Genomic DNA, 19,327 nt, shown 5'->3' with positions numbered 1-19,327 from the left:
ACCTTGGAGTCCACCTTGCTCACTAAGAGAAGTTATGGAGCTGCTGCATTTTATTTTAGGCAGTTCTCGCCTCTGGATGATAAAAACTGAGAAGACAATTGAGTGGACCAGAAAGAAAAAGGTGAAGAACTGACACCCCCACCCCCCCAAAAAAAAAAAAAAAAAGTTTTTAGACTGTGATATTCAGTGTAGTTTTCTATTTGGTTTGATGTGATTCCATATTTCACCTAACTGTAGCTGGCAGTTAAGTGGCTATTTTAAATCAATAACCCAAGTGGTCTTTAAAAGTAGTGCAAGTGTCAACTTCCAAAAACTTGGCCTTTAAAAGTAGACTCAATGAAAAAGGACATGCCAGCAATGATGGGGAAACAAACTTGCCAAGCAGATCCTTTGTAACCTCACCATGTATATAGTTGAGTTCTTAACTATACTTTCTAGAAGGAGGAAGTAATTAGTGACTTCTCACATAGAAACAAGGTTTGGAGGAGATTAAATATGGCACACCTACTCTCCAGATTTGCCACTTATAAAAATCAAAACTTTGCAGTTGACTTCGAAAAGTAATTAAAAGAAATACAATGCAAGCACGTCAGAAGCAGACTCTGCTCTCAGATCAACTGGAATAAACCAGGGCAGTTCCCCCTGCAGTGGACACAACTGCTTGAAGTTTTGGCAGCTAAGGATCCAGTACATGAACATACAGTTCATTTTGAAAATAAGTTACCAAAATGCTAATCTAACGATTAGGTGAGCAGCACCTACTTAGGATAAACCACATCTCTGGTTAAACTGTGGCACCACTTGCCAAAAGCACTGCAAACACATAACGTTCCCCCCTCCCTTGCCAAGAGTACAGGGAAGGACACCTGGATACAGCAAGGGAGTCACCAAGACTTGAAACAAAAGGGAAGAGAAAAGAAAGGTAAAAAAGATGAGCTCATGTGCAAAGTAACATAATCCATAGATCAAATATAGGCCACTAAAAAAATGATGCTTGGAAGTCACTAATAATTGCAGGAGACAAAGCACCACTGTCCTAGAGACCTGAGCCAGGTACTGTGCTGGCATGAAACTCAAGTAGTCCCCATTCAAAGAAACAAAGCCCGAAGAACGAAGAATATTATGTTTCTCGCAAATATCAATTTTATGCTCTGGAATAGCAAATCTAGCCAATGTTGTACACTCAGTCAGAAAAATGATACAGCTTTGTTTTGATTTCTTGAAAAGAGTATGAAAAAGTTACTTCCTAAAGGGGGGAGAGGGAGGGGAATAAGAAATAGTGAGGAATTAAAGACAGAACAAGAGTGGAAAACTATTCAAACAAACTATTTGTTAGCACCTGGAAGAAAAAAAAGGAGTTGAGTAACAGCTCAGATGGACTTGTCAGAAGCAATTAGTGTCCATACAACTTGAAGTGCCTTCAGGACTGGATAATAAGCTTTGCAAGTAGAAGAGAAACCACAGATGGCATTTATCTTGACTTCAGTAAGCTTGGACACTGAACATTTGGACACGCCCATTAGCAAATGAGGGAGATATGGTCCAGACAAAAAAGTACAGTAGGTAGGCTGCAAGACTGGGAAACTTCCCTGAGAAAGCAGTTACCAGTGGTTCCTAGCTAAAACAGAAGCATCTACCCCACTAGGTGCCGCAGATGAATGAGATTACTACAGAGCTATAAAACATGGTGTAATGAGTAAACTGGGGTTGCTCAGCCAAAAGAGATGACTGAAGGTGTTACATAAAAACAGCCTTCAGGTATGTAAACAGCTGCCACAAAAAGCAGGGGAATAATCTATTTTCCATGTCCATGACAGATAAATTAGGACAGAACAGGTTGCAGAGGGAGGGTGTGGTGGTGACTGGAAGCCTTTAAGAAAAGGTTACATAAATATCTATCTCGAATATCATGGCTACAGTCTACACCCTCTTCTTACACAGGACCAATGGAGCAGCCTCTTGGAAGTCCCTCCAGCTCCATATTTCTTGTGTGATAACTGGCTGTTGGCAAACGACTCATGTTCCTGAACAGGCTTAACTGATTCCTATATGTGTCAGATATGCAAAGTAATTCTGGAATGTATGTCATTAGGTCAGGTCTCAGAGAGTGCAGATCAATGCAAGAACTCTACCAACATCAACAGACCCGCCCTGCAGCCAGCCTCAAACCATGCCCAATATGCAGTTGGGAGCACAGAGCTGAACCTCCCCTGCACAGAAGGCTCCCACTGCAGCCAGAGTGAGTGACAGGCTTCTAAAACCCTTCCTGTGGGAATGATTTCTACGTGGTATTAATGACAGACCTACGGGACAGATTAACTTAAAAACTTTAACAATGTTTCTTCTAAGCACTCAGTTTTCTGGGTAATGCACTTGGAAGTCTGCTGCAACTATCCTGCAACTAGCTAATAAACTGTAACAGCTCCTTAAGTTAAAGACGTAAGCCTTGTGCTAAAGGAATTTACACCAGAATATTTGAAATATATAATAATGCAAGTGTAATAAGTAAATTCTCTGTGGTATTAATATCAAGTTCATGCTTGAAACAACACAGTAAATAATTATAACTGACACTTCATCCCATGGTCTTGAATTCCCCAAACTAGGATGCTGTGTTGTACAATACTTTCCTCCATTGGTGATACATTATCTTTGGATTGCTTACTATATTGCTCGAAAAGTTATATTCAGTGTGAAGAGTGACGACAAAGTTTTAGTAAAATTACACCATTTTTTTCCCCTTAGTATTTGGCATTATTTCATGCTAAACTTTGAACTTGCTGCTTTCACTGACACGCATTTCAAGTTTAAAGCAGAACAGTCCAATAGCTGAAGCCAAAAGTTTGACCTCCATTACAACTGTTGTAATCTTCTGGGAAAATATCCTCTTGACTCTAATTTCTCTTTTCAGACTCACCATGCTGCTGATGAGAAATAATAGTTATTGGGGCTGTAAGGCCAAGATTAATGTCTGGCCCTGAAAAAAAAACCCCAAAACAAAACAAAAAAACCCACCAGTAGCACTGAATGACACATGAAGTGTCTCCATTTCTCATGTATGATCACTTCCTAGATAAGCTTGCTGGACTAGTGCAGCCGTGAGATGATGAACACTATCACATGAAGAAATATTTAAGATCACATGAAAGCCTCTGGTTTTGAGCACACATGGCTTTTGCAGTGTAACTGATTATACCATGGAGCATCATTATCTGACTTGTCAGTTTAGACAGGAAGGTCTGTAAGGCTGGGAGAAGTACTGTGAGATCAACAGTGCCTCACGCAACAGGGTCCCGATCTCTCACTGGGGCTTGAGTAACTACTGTAATACAAGTATTACGGCATTCTTCACTTTGTCTCAATTGGATAGTGTTGTTAGATGGATGCAGCATGTTTCTATCAAGAAATATTTGGCCACGCTTCTGCTGGAGTGAAATGATCCCTGTAAATATATGGACAAACTGTGGCTGGCCCTTGGCTCAACACATCAGAAAACCTCTGTCAGCAGCTGCAATATGGGGTGAAAGTTGGCTGATGCACTAGCAGGACCAGAATGGGAGCAAAGAAAAGGATCTCTGTTACAGGAGCTGTGGAGAGCCCTGACTCACCAAACATGGGCAGTTACAGCCTCCCCAGCTGGACTGTTCCTACCCATGGATGTTTTACTTAGCACCTCTCAATAAGACGAGGGGGGGAAGAAAAAAAAAAAAAAAAAGTTTTTTCAGTTTTCCCAGCATAGAAGAACAAGACTGCTTTCACATAGATTTTTTTCTATTGTGACATCAATGAAAGTTCAAAGTGCCTTGTCAAAAGTGATGAAAAAGTTACGAACAACACAGAATAGCAGCCAATGCCCTTGAACTAAGAGTGCTCCTGCCTACCTGCTTAGCTGTCAGTACCAAAATCAGTACCACTGTTTCGTAACAGTAAAAGTAAGATGGGCATTTTGGTATTTACTTGAGGTTAACAAAGTCTCTAAGGCAGAAGGATCCCAGGCTTTCACAGGCTTTCCAGCTTCCAGTCAGAAACATGAATTCTTACCAGAAAGACTCTGAAGGAGCAAATGCCATTTGTGCAGCACACATGATGTATTTGCTCTTGGTGGTATTGGCTGCTTTTAGCCAAGTCAGCCACTGGCAATTTTTGAGTCCAACCTGAGAAGCATGAGTTTCAAAAATCCAAACTAGAAGTTTGTAAAGCTCATCTCACCATACCTAGACTTTTACAAAAGCAGATAAGAAAAGGTCTCTTCCATAAGTTAAACAAAATGTTTCTTCCACCTTGGAAAACTGCATGGGAAGATGAGAGAAGTTTCATCATCTCACTGAGGCTTTGTACTACTTTGAGGCTTCCCATCACTGTGGTGCAACTGTAGCAATCAGCTCCTCGCGTTATCTTTAGTAACCAACGGTTCTGTCAGTTGTGACTTTAGGTAAAGTCAGGAACCCCTCATCATTTGCTGACTTCACTCAAGGTTCACAGCAAAAGCTGAACCAGTACAGATACAGAGAAATATATCACTTACAAAGGTGGCATGAGAATCCATGGCATCCTCAAGTATCTCCAAAATGCCTTAGGAAGAAGGCAAGAGAACACTGACAGATGTATGCATGTCAGACTTGGAGGCAAGTAATAGAAAGCCTTCTCCACGGGAGTCATTTTCACACTGGGACTTCTGAAACATGTCTGTGACAAAACCATGAAAGAGAATAGATGCTTCCAAACTTCTCAGAAGCTTAGCAGACAAGTCTCACTCTTGTATTTCTGATGAAGGCCCCAACAATGGAGACCGAGGAATTAAGTTTAACAAGGTTTTTACCAGGAAACCTGCAAAATGTCATATCAAATAACGCTTCATGAAATAAAGCATACGCAGTGTTGCTGACAATAACTTGTCTGTAGGTCCCCAAAGCCAGAATGCAATGCTGAAGCACTCCTCTTGCCCAACACTTCATCTCAGCAACAGGGCTCAGGTACTCTGCATTGCTTAGGGCTCCAAAATCAAACTCATAAATCTAAGCATAATCAGAACTTTGAAAAAGAAAAGAAAAAAAAAGATACAGAAATCAGAACATTGCAGTGTGCACCAAACCTAAATACACTAAATATAACGGAACAGGATAGACCATAGACCTAGATTCTTTTCTTACAGGAGAATCGTATGTGGATGATTACACAAAAAGGGGATTCATACAAAGTGACAGTGATGGTGACTAGGCATGTGGAAGCACTCATCTTCCCTTACTGGGTATTCAAAATTGGACACAGAGAAACTTGTGCTGGATTACCCAGCACAGATTAGTATTTTTAATCTATTGCTATTTATAAGAGCAAATTGCTCTCTCCTCTTTTTTTCTTTAAAAAAAAAAAAAAAAGTGAGTGGGCCTCACTGCTCAGCTATTCTAACTGGAAGATTCGAAAGCAGTCAGGAAATTTCACGACTGCCTTGCAGAGAGCGGAGGAGATGAAAGCGAGTCCCACGGCACAGGCTCTGTTCCTCTCGCCCCACCTCTGCCAGGAAGCGCTCCTGTTCCGCTGGCAAGCGGCGCAGCTGGCTGCCTTCTCCTGCTCAGCCAAGGGTCCAGAGAACAGCCTTTCCAAACTATTCCCTGGCTGGAGGAGGAAATGAAAGCAAGTCATTTTCAAGAAAAGCAGGTTGGATTGTCCAACCCTTTCACTCTGGGGAGAAAAAAAGAAGAAAAAGGAATTATACAAGAAGTGTAACGGAGAAGGAAAGGCAAAAGAAAACTATATTTTTTTTGTGTTGCAGAGAAGTCAAGACTCACAGACTCAAAGCACAGGCAACACATCTTTAAATGATTAAGATAAAGACAGTGGGTAATAGATGAATGTTAGAGACAGAGGCAAGTGAAAGTTTTGAACCACATTAAATATCACACAATCTCTCCTGCCTCGTTACAGTAATTACAATTAAAATGATTTACACCCTGGTCCAGTGTAAATCAGGAACGGAAAAGCAGAGAGATTGCAAACCTCTCTTAGTGAAAACTCTCTAGGCAGCAGAAGACAGTGCTACTAGCTGCCTACAAGCAGGAAATGCACAGCACACCTGCCTGCCCATGTGGAGGTGCTCAGCTTTCAGCTCCTTCCCCTCCTTTTACCTCAACTGGCCTAGGAAGCTCCCAGGCAGCTTGCTTCTGAAGATCCCTAAAATGCTTCAAGGACTGCATGGAAAATGTGGCTGCTCACTGAGCCCAGAGACTACTAATGAAATGGACACGGAAGGATTAGGAGTTGCAGAATGAACAGTACAGGACCACAAAGCCTGGAGGAGCTCATCTGCAGAGCTTCACATACAACTAGCCCCAAATCATGCTATCAAATCACAGCTATCAGAAAGAAGATTCATGCTCAATACCTGGTCATTCTCTTTTATGCAGTAACTTGTCAAAACCAAATTGTTCCCTGAAGATACTTGTTAGGGTTTGTTCCAATTCAGTGTTAAGAGCATGGACTCAATGAGAGTATCAACTCCTACTATTTAAGTACAGATATTCCTAATTCCAAGGTGTTTTTACTAAGTCCCAATCACTAGGATGAGTTATGCTCTATAAAGCCCTCTACACTATTTTTAACACAAGTGAAATTTCTTTATGGGTTAAGGGCTCAGACCTCTGGGTGTGGTAGGAAGAACACCTCCACTAACTACTTTGCAACATCGAGTCACCAACTGAGTCAGTGACTTGTAGGTGTCCCATGTCTTGTGTTACTGAATGTGGAAAAGAAACCCAAAACCATTATTTACCTTCCAAAATTATGGTTTCTGGCAACAGAACTAATCTCACAGCTGGAGTGTCTGGCCCCTTGCTTCTCTGAGGAAAGAGTCACCAATTGTATGAGCACTAGATAACCCATTACCACCTACCTCCTCCTTCGTAGTGAGGAGCTGTGGGTGGTACCACTCCCACCAGCACAAGGGCAACCAACTCTGTCAGACCACACCTTTGTATCTGGTTTCTGCTGAGATACGATCATTCTCTGATCAGCTGGTTTCTAGAGACCCTTTCTTTTAGGCTGCTGGCACCTCAACAATTAAGCAGTTTCAAGGAGCCAGATGTAGGTCCTGTTTTACTTTGATGATGGAACTGAGGTGCTTTGGTTACCCAGATGTGACAGGAAAGATTCATAGCTTAGATGGAAGTGATCACCTCATGTTCTGCACAAAATCAAGAAGTCCCAAACTGCACACATTCAGGTTTAATATTATGAAGGAGACATTCCTACAAAGATGAATGTAACAATGAGCTGAATCGATTGGACAGCAGTGTTTACAGAGAAAACTGGAAAAGATAACAGACAAATGCTTAGTTTGCCAGACAGGTAGAAATGACAAATAAGATCAACCAGGTCAGAAAACTGTCTGTGATAGAAACTGAATGCAACCATAAGAAGATAAAATTTTAAAAATGCAATTATATATTACAAACAAAAGTAATAGCTGTTGAGAACTACTATATGTCAGAAAATAAGAACTGCAGATAACAGATGAGAAAAATCAAACAGGCGTACCAGCCAAGTAACTTAACAATGAGATTTACTTAAGTACAAAGGAAGCTTAATAGTGATATTCATCCATTACAAGATAAAAACTGTTGAAATAATAATACAGAAATATGAAATAGACTTTTGGAGGTAAAAAAGCCAAGAAATCATAAGATGAAAAGACACTTTTTTCATTCCAGCAGAAACTCAGAAGGTCTTGAAACAATCACTACTACAATCAGACACTGTAAAACAAGCAAGATCAGATAACTTACATCAAGACTTTTTAAAGACCTGTCCAAGGAACTATCTAAATTATTAAAACGAGCTTTCAATAAATCCCAAACACTGGAAAATATCTTAAGGATTCGAGGCAGAACATATTTGCTAATATACAATCTTAAACAGGGCAACCCATGTTATCTCATATGCACAGTCAGCCTTATACTGATCCCAGAAAAAATATGCAAAGTGCCAGGAATGAGAATCAGCTCAGATGAACTAAGAGAGCATAACCAACACCAGGTCAAGAAAAACAGATCCCACTGGTCCAGTATCTTAGTGAGTGATACTGATAGTCCTATTGGTAAGACAACTGTTTTAATATATGTACTTCGGTAGCTGCAAGACATTTAAGCTGGTGCTACACAGTGATTTCATTAGGAAATGAACAATAGGACACCAACATGGCCAGGCAGTAAAGGAATCAAAGCTTGTGTTTTTATGAGACTCAAAATACAATGGTAAACAGCTTAGACTAGATATCAGGAATCATTTCTTTCCAGAAGGGGTTGTTGGGCGTTGGAATGGGCTGCCCAGGGAGGTGGTGGAGTCCCCATCCCTGGAGGTGTTTAAGAGTCAAGTTGACATAGTGCTTAGGATATGGTGTAGTTGGGAACTGTCAATGTTAGGTTAATGGTTGGACTGGATGATCTTCAAGGTCTCTTCCAACCAAGGCGATTCTGTAAAACCATTATTGAGAGATATGCTTCCAACAAGGTACCGTAAGGCTCATTTTACTGTACTCTACTATCTAATGTTTTAATCCATCACCTGGAAGGAAACTAAACCATTATTAACCAACTGCACATGAAAATGATATGGATGTGACAAATTAATAAGATGCATCACAAATACAGTGACTTGAATCTCGAATTATCAAGATGTAAATGTCAGTAGAATCAATACGAAAATACAACTCCAGGACAGAGAAACAAGACCATACTTACAGAGTAGGGGACTGCATCCTGAGAGTCATCACCTCTGAAAATGTCTTAGGGAGGGGAGATGATGGTGGATGATTACCCAAGTATGAATTTTCACTTGTCCTTGTAGAGCTCCTGGCAAAGTTACTGCCAAAATTAGCTGCATAAATTGTGTAATATTGAATTACAGCAGAGTTTGCAACATGCATGTACTTGATAATGGCACAGCCACTGTTGAAATACTGTGTCCAATACTGTTGTCCACAATCTCAGTGGCATATGAAAAATGCAGGGGAGTTTCAGAGGGAAACCGTAAGAATAACTGAAAAGGTTAGGAAGTATCTCAAGAAGCACAGTGTATTAAACTTAAAATAGCTGAGGCTTGATCACAGTCTATGGATCTGAAAGATGCTCAAAGTTGGGTAAAGCAGTCCATGCTGAACTCCTGGCTGCCTCATTACAGGGTCTTCCAGCAGCCACACCAGCTCGCTCTCAGCCACATCAGTTCCTCCCTGCAAAACTTCCTTCTCCTGCAGGTACCTACACAGTGCCCACAAATCTGGTAACAGGTCTTCAAAATAGCAAGTGAAGGTGTAAACCTGATTCAAATGCTAGAACTTGAAATCAAACAACCTAAACCACAATGATGCTTGTTTCTAGTGAATGCAATTAATCACTGGAATAATTTACCAAGTGTGGTGTGAACTCTCTGTCAAAAAAAATGCAGGTAGGGGGACCAGAAGACCATCATGACGGCTTCCAGCTTTTTTAACCTGTAAATGTCCATTCTACCATAACTCAAAGCCTTCTGGAGCAACGCCAGTCTCATCTTTCTAAACTACAGTATGATATCAATTAGTCATTCGCTATGAGTGTGAACAGATCTGGAGCATTATACCCTGAGAAGAACATCTCACCCCTGCTGAGATTAGTATCTCCTTCAGTTGTATGGCAACATTCATGTTCAATCAGAAACCTGCTTGCAGGTCTGGCTGTCATTACATCAAGGCATTTCATACTCTGTGACATTGATATTGCCTTAGATTAAGCAAGAGCCGAGCCCTTTGGTTTGATATCCCACATCAAATGGCTTGAGATCAAATCTCATCTCAACAGGACATAGGAAGTACCACGCAGATAAAATATAAACTAATCTTTTTGCTTTTTTCTTTTATTTTTTTAAAAACAAACAAATAAAAACCAAATAACCTGTGGTAGATGCTGAGTCTTCCCGGGCTTTGAAAAGTATACAGCAGTAGTACAAGTATGATACGAAACAGCATTCAGGACATTTCTAATCAGCAAAGCAGATTTACCTGACTCAGGCTTCAGCCAAACAAAATGCTGGGACTCTCAAAGGCTACAAAGGAACCACTCCTTCAGGTGCTGCTTAAAACCCCAGCCACAATGACTGTTCTGCTTGCCTAAACAATCACTGCACAGACTCCAGTTTCAACACCACAAGAAAAAATCTGGAGTGCTTTACTGAAGCAAATTAAATTGCTCGAACTTTTCATCCATGCAAAAAACATACCTCAAAAGTTTTCTTGTGAGTCACTGTGAGACATTATCAAGTCAGAGAGGCTTTATGTAAAACCACATGCACCTTCATGCTATAAGCACACCTCCTGTTCCCAAACTACTTGGCTTTCCAGCTTGTAAACTCAGCATATATCATGCAGTAAACTGACTTTCAGAAGTTGTTCTCCTGGCTCCAGCTCTAGACTGAATTTTAAGATTTTATTGATAACATAAAAACACCTTGTTGACTTAGCCCTGACCTTTCTTTACAGTCCACTGCACAGGGATTTGCCACATTCTTATTCATAGCCTTTAGATTCTTCCCTGCTCTGGGCAACGAGATCTGATTTTGCACGTGTTTATAAGAAGCCTCTGGATGTGGAGTGATGAGCTTCTAGACAAAAACTCGCTGTAGGGAGAATGATGGAGATATATTACAGCATGTTTATTTGCCAAGACCTTTCCAGTCAGATGGCCATTTATTTTAGACAGGGGGAGGTGTGGAATACCTAAGAAGTACAGGACATGAACTCATGCCTCCTTTTCTGTGTTCTTCAATTCTTGCCATATTGCTGCCATATGCTGTTCCCAGATGACATCTGCCATCAAATGCTTCTATCAATAAGCTACTAAGGTGTTTATTTTTAAAAGTGATTTCTTTTTTTTCTGCAAAGGCTTATGCAGAAGAACATCTCTCTTGGTAACTTAGTCAAAGGGAAAGCACCACATTACAGAAATACGTCCCAATATATCTTGAAGATGTGGCCATTCCCTGAAACAAAGGAATGGCACTTAATACCTGATCCGACGACTTTTGCAGTCAATGGAAAGACTTCCAGTGTTTTCAGCAGGCTTTGCACCAGGGCCCTTAATCTGGAGAACATACTCTTAAAAGGCAGAAAAATTGAAAGGTTTGACTGTATCACATGTATAGCTGGCCTTGTGGCAAGTGTGCATGAGGCAGATTCCTTTCCAGACTCTACCTCAACAAATACACTTCCAGCCAGAGAAAATTAAGTCTCCCAGTAAAAATGGGTAAATAATAGGACTCCAACTTGGAAGGAGGTAAGTTCCTTCAGACACATGATATTGTTGTAACTCAGTCTCTGGCCACCTTTATAAAGATCTCTTTTTCTAGATCCTTTTGGGTCTCTCTTCTTCCCTGATTAGCAAGGGGAACATGACATTTCCAAATTCATGGCTCCTAGCATCAGGGAGAAATGCAAGCTGGGATGGAGGAATACAAATTCAAAGAGGGAGAGAAAGCTCAGACCCCCAGTAATCTGTTCCGAGTCCATCCTAACCGGGACGAAGCTGCTCGCTTAGCTCCCCTGCTTTCCAAACTGTATATCCTGGCAGGGAGCCTCTCAGTTCCTATCATACCACCAGATCAGAACAGCAGATTTATTTTTAGGAAAGCTGGAACTTGTATACGTCTGCTGCAATAGCCTGCCATCATATGCTAGGTAAACACGCAACAAGCACCACAAATGAAACGTAAAGGCATCTTTCAGTGTACCTCAATGTTGAAATGTGGCTACTTCACTTCCAAAGCGTGCATGAGGAAAAATTTGAGTATAGAGCAGTGATTGGCACAAGACATATACAGCCCTTGCTCTGCCAGGAAGGCCCAGAGCCAACTACAACAGCCAAGAAAACTGGGCTGGATCTCTCAGAGATTGGGCAAGAACGAGAACACCAAGGATCTGCATGGATCCAACATCTCCAGGCTGTTTAAAACATCCTATCATTTTGGAGAATACAATATATCACTTATCCTTCCCTGAGGACAAACATCCCCTACACACCTGTAGGCATGTGGATGAAGAAATGAACTGCCAGTACTGCATGTGTCTGTGGACTTGACACTTGGCATCCATAAATTTTGCTTACTAGGTATTTATGAAGTGCTCTGTTTTGGTATTATCCAGCCAACCATATTGATTCCTGCATCAAACCCTCAAAGCATGATGGCCAGGAACTGTGATGGAAAGGGCAGAGCTGCTCCTCCAGTGCCACATTCATGTGTGAGCAGAGAGGTCTCTCAGCTTTGCTCACCTGGGCCACCCCTGGGATCAAGCAGAGGTAGGACAAGGAGCAGCAGCCTGCCACAGGCTCTGGTGAAGGCTAGACCCCCACCACACCGTGCCTGCCAGCCACTTCTGCCATTATTTCAAACCACTGCTGCATCTGAAGAGGGTAAATTTGCTGCATCATTTTTACATGTCACTTTGAAGATGGGAAGTTCTGCAGGTGTTCTTCTTCCAAGCATACATCTTGGCAGTCCTGGAGAGGATCTTTATGACTGTTTGCCCAAAGTCCAAAAAAAGTCACTTCATTTTTATCAGACAATGCCCACTCAAATAAGCAAGGACTACTCTCTGTTCAATCTGGGCTATCGGAGACCATCTGTAAACACAGCTGTGGGCTGAGGATTAATAAGTATTATTGCACAGAAGCCTTCATCAAGTATGGGTTTGCTAGGTACTCTCCGACCACTTCAAAAGAGTCAGATCTATTATTTTTTCTGCCTCCTGAGTACAAAGTCCACCCACAGGACTGGGGTTTTTTGAGGGTTGTGATTTTTTTCCCATCCCAAGGAATGGAAACCAACATGTTCTGATTCCTATCTTTCAGTCATCACTATGGTAAAGATTAGTTACCATCACTATTTCAGCTGAGCTAGCTGCTGAATTGCAAATGCTATACGTAAACAAAAACAAGTAAGTGAAGGAACTTCAACAGGCTTAGCTCGCCTTTTAAAATTCAAGGCAGGGGTTTAAAAGAGATGAAGCCAGGGAAAACATTGGATACTAACACCAGCCAAATAGGGAAAAATAACGAAGTTGTAAGCCTGAAAAACTGAAATGGAAAGAATGACAGATTTACTGCTGCATTTGATGCACATAACCACTGATAGACTCTCCCCAGGAAGTGTTGAAATTACCATCACTGAAATGAATCCAGAAGCTAAAAATTAAATTATCTTTCCCAGAACATTCCAATTTGGGCTTTGGCAACAACAGATGTTTTAATGCTCTTAAATATATGCATGCGCGTGTGTGCACGCATGCACACACGCACACATATACTTAAGTACAGTATCCTCTTTCACGCAAGACCTCCCTCTTAGTTTTCACAAAGTCAGACTGAACTTATGGTCATTCTGCAAAGCCTTTTCTTCAAAGTCTCTGCTCAAATGCAAAACTGTCAGATTAAGCAACCCATAAGGAGTCTTACAGCAGCTCCAAGTTATGAATGAATGGTTATTTGTGAACTTGCCTGTCAAGACAGATGCGGTATTTGTCAGTGCAGTGTGAGTTAGATATGGTGGGAAGGAGCCAAACAAGCGAAGTGAAAGGTCAGGATCACAACATTTCCCCTTCCCCCCCCCACCTCAGTTCGCCTAAAATGATGCCACAGCTTTTGCTGAAGTGTAAAACAGTAGTCTATTTTCATACGACCTACCATGCTTATTTGAAAAGCAATACTCACACAAGAAAAGTAAAAGAAAAATGGGTGCAGAGGGAGAGGAGAACAGGAACGGTTTGGTGCAAGAAAGCTACAACTAAGAGACAAATCCAAGACGGAAAGAAAACAACACAGCTTTAGAAATTCGGTGATACTTGAATCGAGACCACTCTATGTAAGTTGAAACACAATGCGTTGTTTTTCTTGTATTAAAATGTAGTATTACGAGGATCACAAGTTAATTCATGTTGGAAGGGGCATCTAGTCCAACCTCCAGCTCAAAGCAGGGTCAGCTATCAGGTCAAATTACCATTTGCACTTTTTATACACTTATTTATAATAACCTGAAGTCAGCACCACAGTGCTAGGTCTTCTGTAAGGACAAAGAGGTTCCTGCCCTAAGGGAGTTTCAGTGGGAAAAAGCTCAGCTCCATAGTGAAGATCCTCAGCACGCCAATGAGCGTCACACATGAAATTAAAAAGAACCCTCACTCATTGTCCAAATTAAAACATGAATGAGGGAGAGATGTTCTAAGGATCCTCTCTGTACTCTCAGCCATAAATCTGCTTCAGGGATGCCTGTGAGGTCTAGCATCTCCTGGAAACCAAACGTGGATGCCAGAGAAACCAAACACCAATACAAGATATATTTCAGTGGAGCCTGTCTTTCCACAGTGAACGAGCAGTCTCTCTGTGTTGCTGCCTAAACTCATCCCACTTGACCTCCTCCTCAAGGAGCCAGGAGCTTTCCAAGCAGCATGCATGAACTGTTGTGCCATTCCCTTTGGAAAACCTGGCTGGTTTAGAGAACGCTATGCTACCCAAAGAGACAACTTCTCTACTCTGGATCAACTTGCAGAGCACCAAAAACATGTAAAAACCTGCTCACCAGACAGGTCTAATGAAGCCAGGTCTAACACTTCATTTCTCCAGGGCCGAGCCTGTGCCATTCGAGCTAAGAGAACCACAGCACTAAACAGGCTCATGAGTCATTCATAAATTCTAAAACAACTGGTCACACTAAAAGGAAATAGAACACAACCCTTCACACTAAGGTTTTTTGCAACTCCTCATCCTCTTGTCACAGACAAATCTTTGAGTTTCTCCTCTATATCTTGCAGCTGCATGTCTTATACAGTTGGGCACCCAGCTGCAATCACTTAAGAGCAGTTAAGGACAAGCATGGGAGAACTGTTTTAAGAAGAAACACAGCTCCTTCGGATAGACTACTACATAAAGCCACCCAACAGCGATGCTGGAGTTAGGCACCTACTAGTCCACATCAAAGATAGAAAGGGAAACAAGCAGCAGCCTGTGGTTGAAGGCAGGATGCAATCTTTCCCTAAACAAACGACCAAAACAAACTTTTTAGTCTAAACAAATCAGCAGAAACATCCTATTTAACATTAAATAATACCTGGGGAGTGTATCATCCTCAAGCTAAAAACTGCCTGCTTGAAAATGTGCAGCATATGGTTTCACAACAGGAATGGAAACATTTGTGTGTCCTCACTCGTGACTTGTTTTGTCACCATACCCTGGGGTTCCTCTCTTTATCTGTAATACAGGAGCAGCCTAGCATAGACACTGGAAAGGCAAAAGAAGACAGCTGCCCAGTAGGGTCAGCCTTCTTTGAGATCACAGGAGCACTGAAGAGCCTCTTCTTTCCTCTCTAAAAAACCCTGTAAAGCATTTCCTTCTCACTGGGCTCCAATGCCCAAATGACAGATTTCAATGCAGCGAGAGGGATTTGAACTGTCTAGCTTTGTTCATCCCTGCAAATGCACCATAAACTGGGCCCCAATTCAGGAAGCTAATTAGGCATACACAGAGCCTTAATGTTAATGAGTCCATTCGTGTGTGCGAATCACTGCACATGTTTTAGAACCGTGCTGAAGACGCTCGCCAAGTATGACAGCCAGGAGTTCTCATACACCTTTTTGCTCAGCTCTGGTGCAGGCAGGAATCTTAAACCAACAGCAAAATGCTGGAAGTAGTAACATCAAAGTATAACAGTCATGCTGGTTATTGCTACTGTTCTCATGCAGCGCACCAAGGGTGAACAAGGCTAAAACCAGCAGCTAACCAGGATGATGCAGATTTTTCTTCGCACAATCACATACTCGCACCCAGTCCTGCAATGACATGCAGCCAGCAAGAGTGGCATGAGCTCCGAGCACTCCCTGCACATCTCCAGCCATGAGCAGAAGACAAGGACACATCTCCAGATAAGTCTCTGGGACTGAAAAACATTCACACTGCCAAGGGGCTGGGGGGTGGCAGGGGTAGTGATGCTCATCCAACCTTTTCACTCATCAAATTAGAGTGGAAGTGCCTCTTTAACACAGACACCAGAAAGAAACTCAAGGAGAGTTACAGAAAGGACTTGGGACTACAGTTCTACATTTCTGTCCTGCAGGTCTTCTGACCTAGCAGCATTAAAGAGGGCATCATGGTTTGTTTTTTTTTCCTTTTCTGCAGGCTTCATCCTCTGGAAGAAACACAGGAACCTTGTACCATGCCAGAGTGGCTTGTGGACCTCCTCCTCTTCCAGCCTGATGCTCTGCTTACAGCAAGTTGCTGGTGATTCAAAAGGCAGGCAGGAAACACACGTGGTGCACCCCACCATCTGCTCCATACGAGTGGAAGAAGAGAGCTCTCTTTGATTTCAGCTGTTCTTGGTTAGTGCATCAGAGCATGTTATTTTATTATCCCTCTTAGTACGTAGAAGACTACTGTCCAGAAAATTACCCTGCCCCTTTTTAAACCCACTTGCAATTTACTGGGTTTTTTTATCACCACCTAGGAAGATTGCAGTAAGAGCCATTCATGAACAAGGAGCAAGGAACCGTTCCTCCCACGTCTCCCCTCAGGGAAGCCTTTGCATTCCTTCAGGTCCTCTCTGCAGACCAGAGTAAGACTGACAAACACCTCCTACAAGAGGTGCTCCAGAGCACAACCATAGGGCCGGCGTAGCTAGAATGTTTTAAAATAATGTATTCCTTCTGAGACTGTTTCCATATCATTAATAAAATAGAAAATCCTGAAAGTTCTGTGTTCTGCTAAATGCTAACATACGTGAGCCACGCAGCCGTAGCTGTTAACATCGTGGTTATGATGCAGTCAGTGCTGGCAGATGCGGAGCACAGCCACTCCTGCACAAGTAATTCTGGTACCCTGAAGACAAGGAGCCCACATATGTATAATTGCTGGTAAATCGAGTCCTTGTTGATAAAGTAGAAGCATGTCATTGTACCCAGCCAGTGTATAATGTTGTCTTTCATGAGGCAAACATTCAGCAGAATGACTGTCTATGTAAAGCAATATTCATGGTACTGAGCTCCTGAGAAGACTAGTCCTACCACCCAGTGCAGGCTGGAACCCACTAACGTAGTTTAAAATCTGTGCAAAACCAGGCCCAAACTCAGAAGAACTGTGATTTCTTCAGCTACTGAGTCCTTACAGACCTATGTCCAAGAATAAAGAAAACTTTAAAATTTACCTGCATTAGACTTAAAGCACCAGTATTGACCAGCTCATTGAATGTGACAGAAATTGCCATGAATCACGATGACAGAATTGGGCCCCAGCGCCCTCATACATGTGACGCCTGTTTTTCTCGAGTATCCCAGTTATGTATTATAGTATTACAATTTGCAATCCTTACCTGTGCTGGCCTTAAATTTCCATTTATTATCAGTGCAATGGTATTATCACCCAGACAAATAAATAACTAGCTTAAGTATCAGGCCGTAGATAACCAGTGAAGAACCGATAAGTAATAAACATCTAATGTGATCCAGCTTTCATAGGAATCAGTATTAAGCGTCTACTCAGGTAACTTCACCTTGGCACAGAATTCACAAGAACTGTCTCTGACGTTGTGCTCAGCTTCCACATCTCACCTCCCTCTTTAAACTGCCCGGTAAAACAACTCAATTTCTGACTGCCAGCTGGACTTAGGAGAGATTCAAACTTTCAGTACCTAATTCGTTCTGTCACAAGCACAACGCAGGCAGGCATGCTTGACAGACAAAAGCTTATTGGTTTTTCCAAACCCCTTTGTAGTATTTTTTTCCACCACTACTTTTCACATCTGTTGGTTTTAGGTCCGGCAGTCCCTGACTCCCTGAATTTCCACATATATTCCGACTTGATGTGTCTTTAACCTCAAGTGGACTGTCAAGCCAGATGCCAGATGCCCCCTTACTTCCTCAGTGCAAACTATCAGTAAACCTTAGCATAACTTTACTTTGAGCCTTAAACTAACAGCATGTGAAAAGATTAATATGAATAAATTCAAAACTAATCAGATCCCTTCTTTAAATGTTGACACAGTATTATTTATATCCCATAAATACCTTCTTGACTAAAATTCATCCCAGGAGATTGGCATCTTGCCAGTTCTATTCATATTTACTGTATTTATACAGTACAGTTGGCCAAGGATAATATTTAAGACAAAATATGCCTTAGGGTATATACAATATCTCTTATAGTTTTCCTTTTAAATCTCCTCATTGCTAAAAATATTTAGTCTGAACTTTACAAAATGCCCCACAAAGACCTATCAGCGATCTGTAGTGATATATTGCTGACTATGAGTATAATTAGAGCATATTTGTAATACTTGGGTTGTAGTCAGTTACTTGAACACTAACAACTTGTGGTAAAAACTGAACCACTGATCTTTCCCATGCCTTCCTCCCAGCAGTTTTTGACCTCCAGTGTGTTCACACTGATCCCCTTCTCCCTCCAACACAGCAGAAACCGTAGAGTTAAAAAAATTCACTCCGAGACGTCTAGGAGAAAGCACCCGTGGCCGCCAGAACTGCACTTTCAATTTCTTCCTTTAAAATATGGTGGAGCGATTTCTTCCCTTCTGTCTTTTTTGGAAAGGTTTGCTCCATCCAGCATAACTAGAGAGCAGTGGAAAAACAGTTAACCTACTTACTCTGATGTTAGCGACAACCCTCGCACAGTAGTACTGGATCTGCTGCTAACTGGCCCTCTGATCCCAAACGTCTGATGCACTCTGTTGGTAGATACCTGCAATCTCCTTTGCTCTTCCAAAACCTCTATCGATACCTCAGTACAAATCTGGCCTCTGACAACATTTTAAAAATAGATCCTCTTTTGTCAACACCATCCAAGTCACACACCACAGATATTTTAATTTTTTGGAAAGTATGCAGCTGCATTTTAGACTATCGGCTCTTTGTAGTTTGCTCATGTGGGGAAAAAGGACAGATGTGCTCAGGATGGACACATTCTACAGTTTTCAGAGACTCTGCTACAGACTCAACTCCACAAGCCAAGGCACTGCTATCGGTCTTCCTAACCTGTGCCCATAGGTTAATGCCCATTCCTCTGCTCTGGGCATGATCTGATAGGTCTCAAAACAAAGTGCTGACTTCCACCAACAAACTACTACAATATACCAATGTGGAAAACAGGAATGATTTCTGTGTTCTCGCTATGGCTATGAATTACACTGAACCTCTCTGCTCATACCCACCTGGCTCCAAATATACATTTTTTTATACAAAAAAAAAAGAAAAGAAAAGAAAGAAGTATTTCTTCCCTGAGGGTAACAAGGGTGGAGTGTATTTATCATGGCTATTATA

General features: G+C 41.7%; 1 protein-coding gene across 1 annotated transcript in view; it reads right to left on the bottom strand.

Moving 5' to 3' along the window:
• Positions 1–18,673, bottom strand: part of TGFB2 (transforming growth factor beta 2) — a 62,482-nt gene extending 43,809 nt beyond the window's left edge. The window contains exon 1 of the mRNA XM_026845798.1: positions 18,655–18,673. The gene's annotated coding sequence lies outside the window, so the exon portion shown is untranslated. The remainder of the gene's footprint in view (positions 1–18,654) is intronic.
• Between the last annotated feature and the right edge of the window lie 654 nt (positions 18,674–19,327).

This window comes from Athene cunicularia (assembly GCF_003259725.1).
Source record: "Athene cunicularia isolate RWA chromosome 3 unlocalized genomic scaffold, athCun1 chr3_part1, whole genome shotgun sequence".
Lineage (NCBI taxonomy): Eukaryota > Metazoa > Chordata > Aves > Strigiformes > Strigidae > Athene > Athene cunicularia.
Note: the sequence above shows the minus strand (reverse complement) of the source record. Positions and strands in the feature narration are given on the sequence as shown.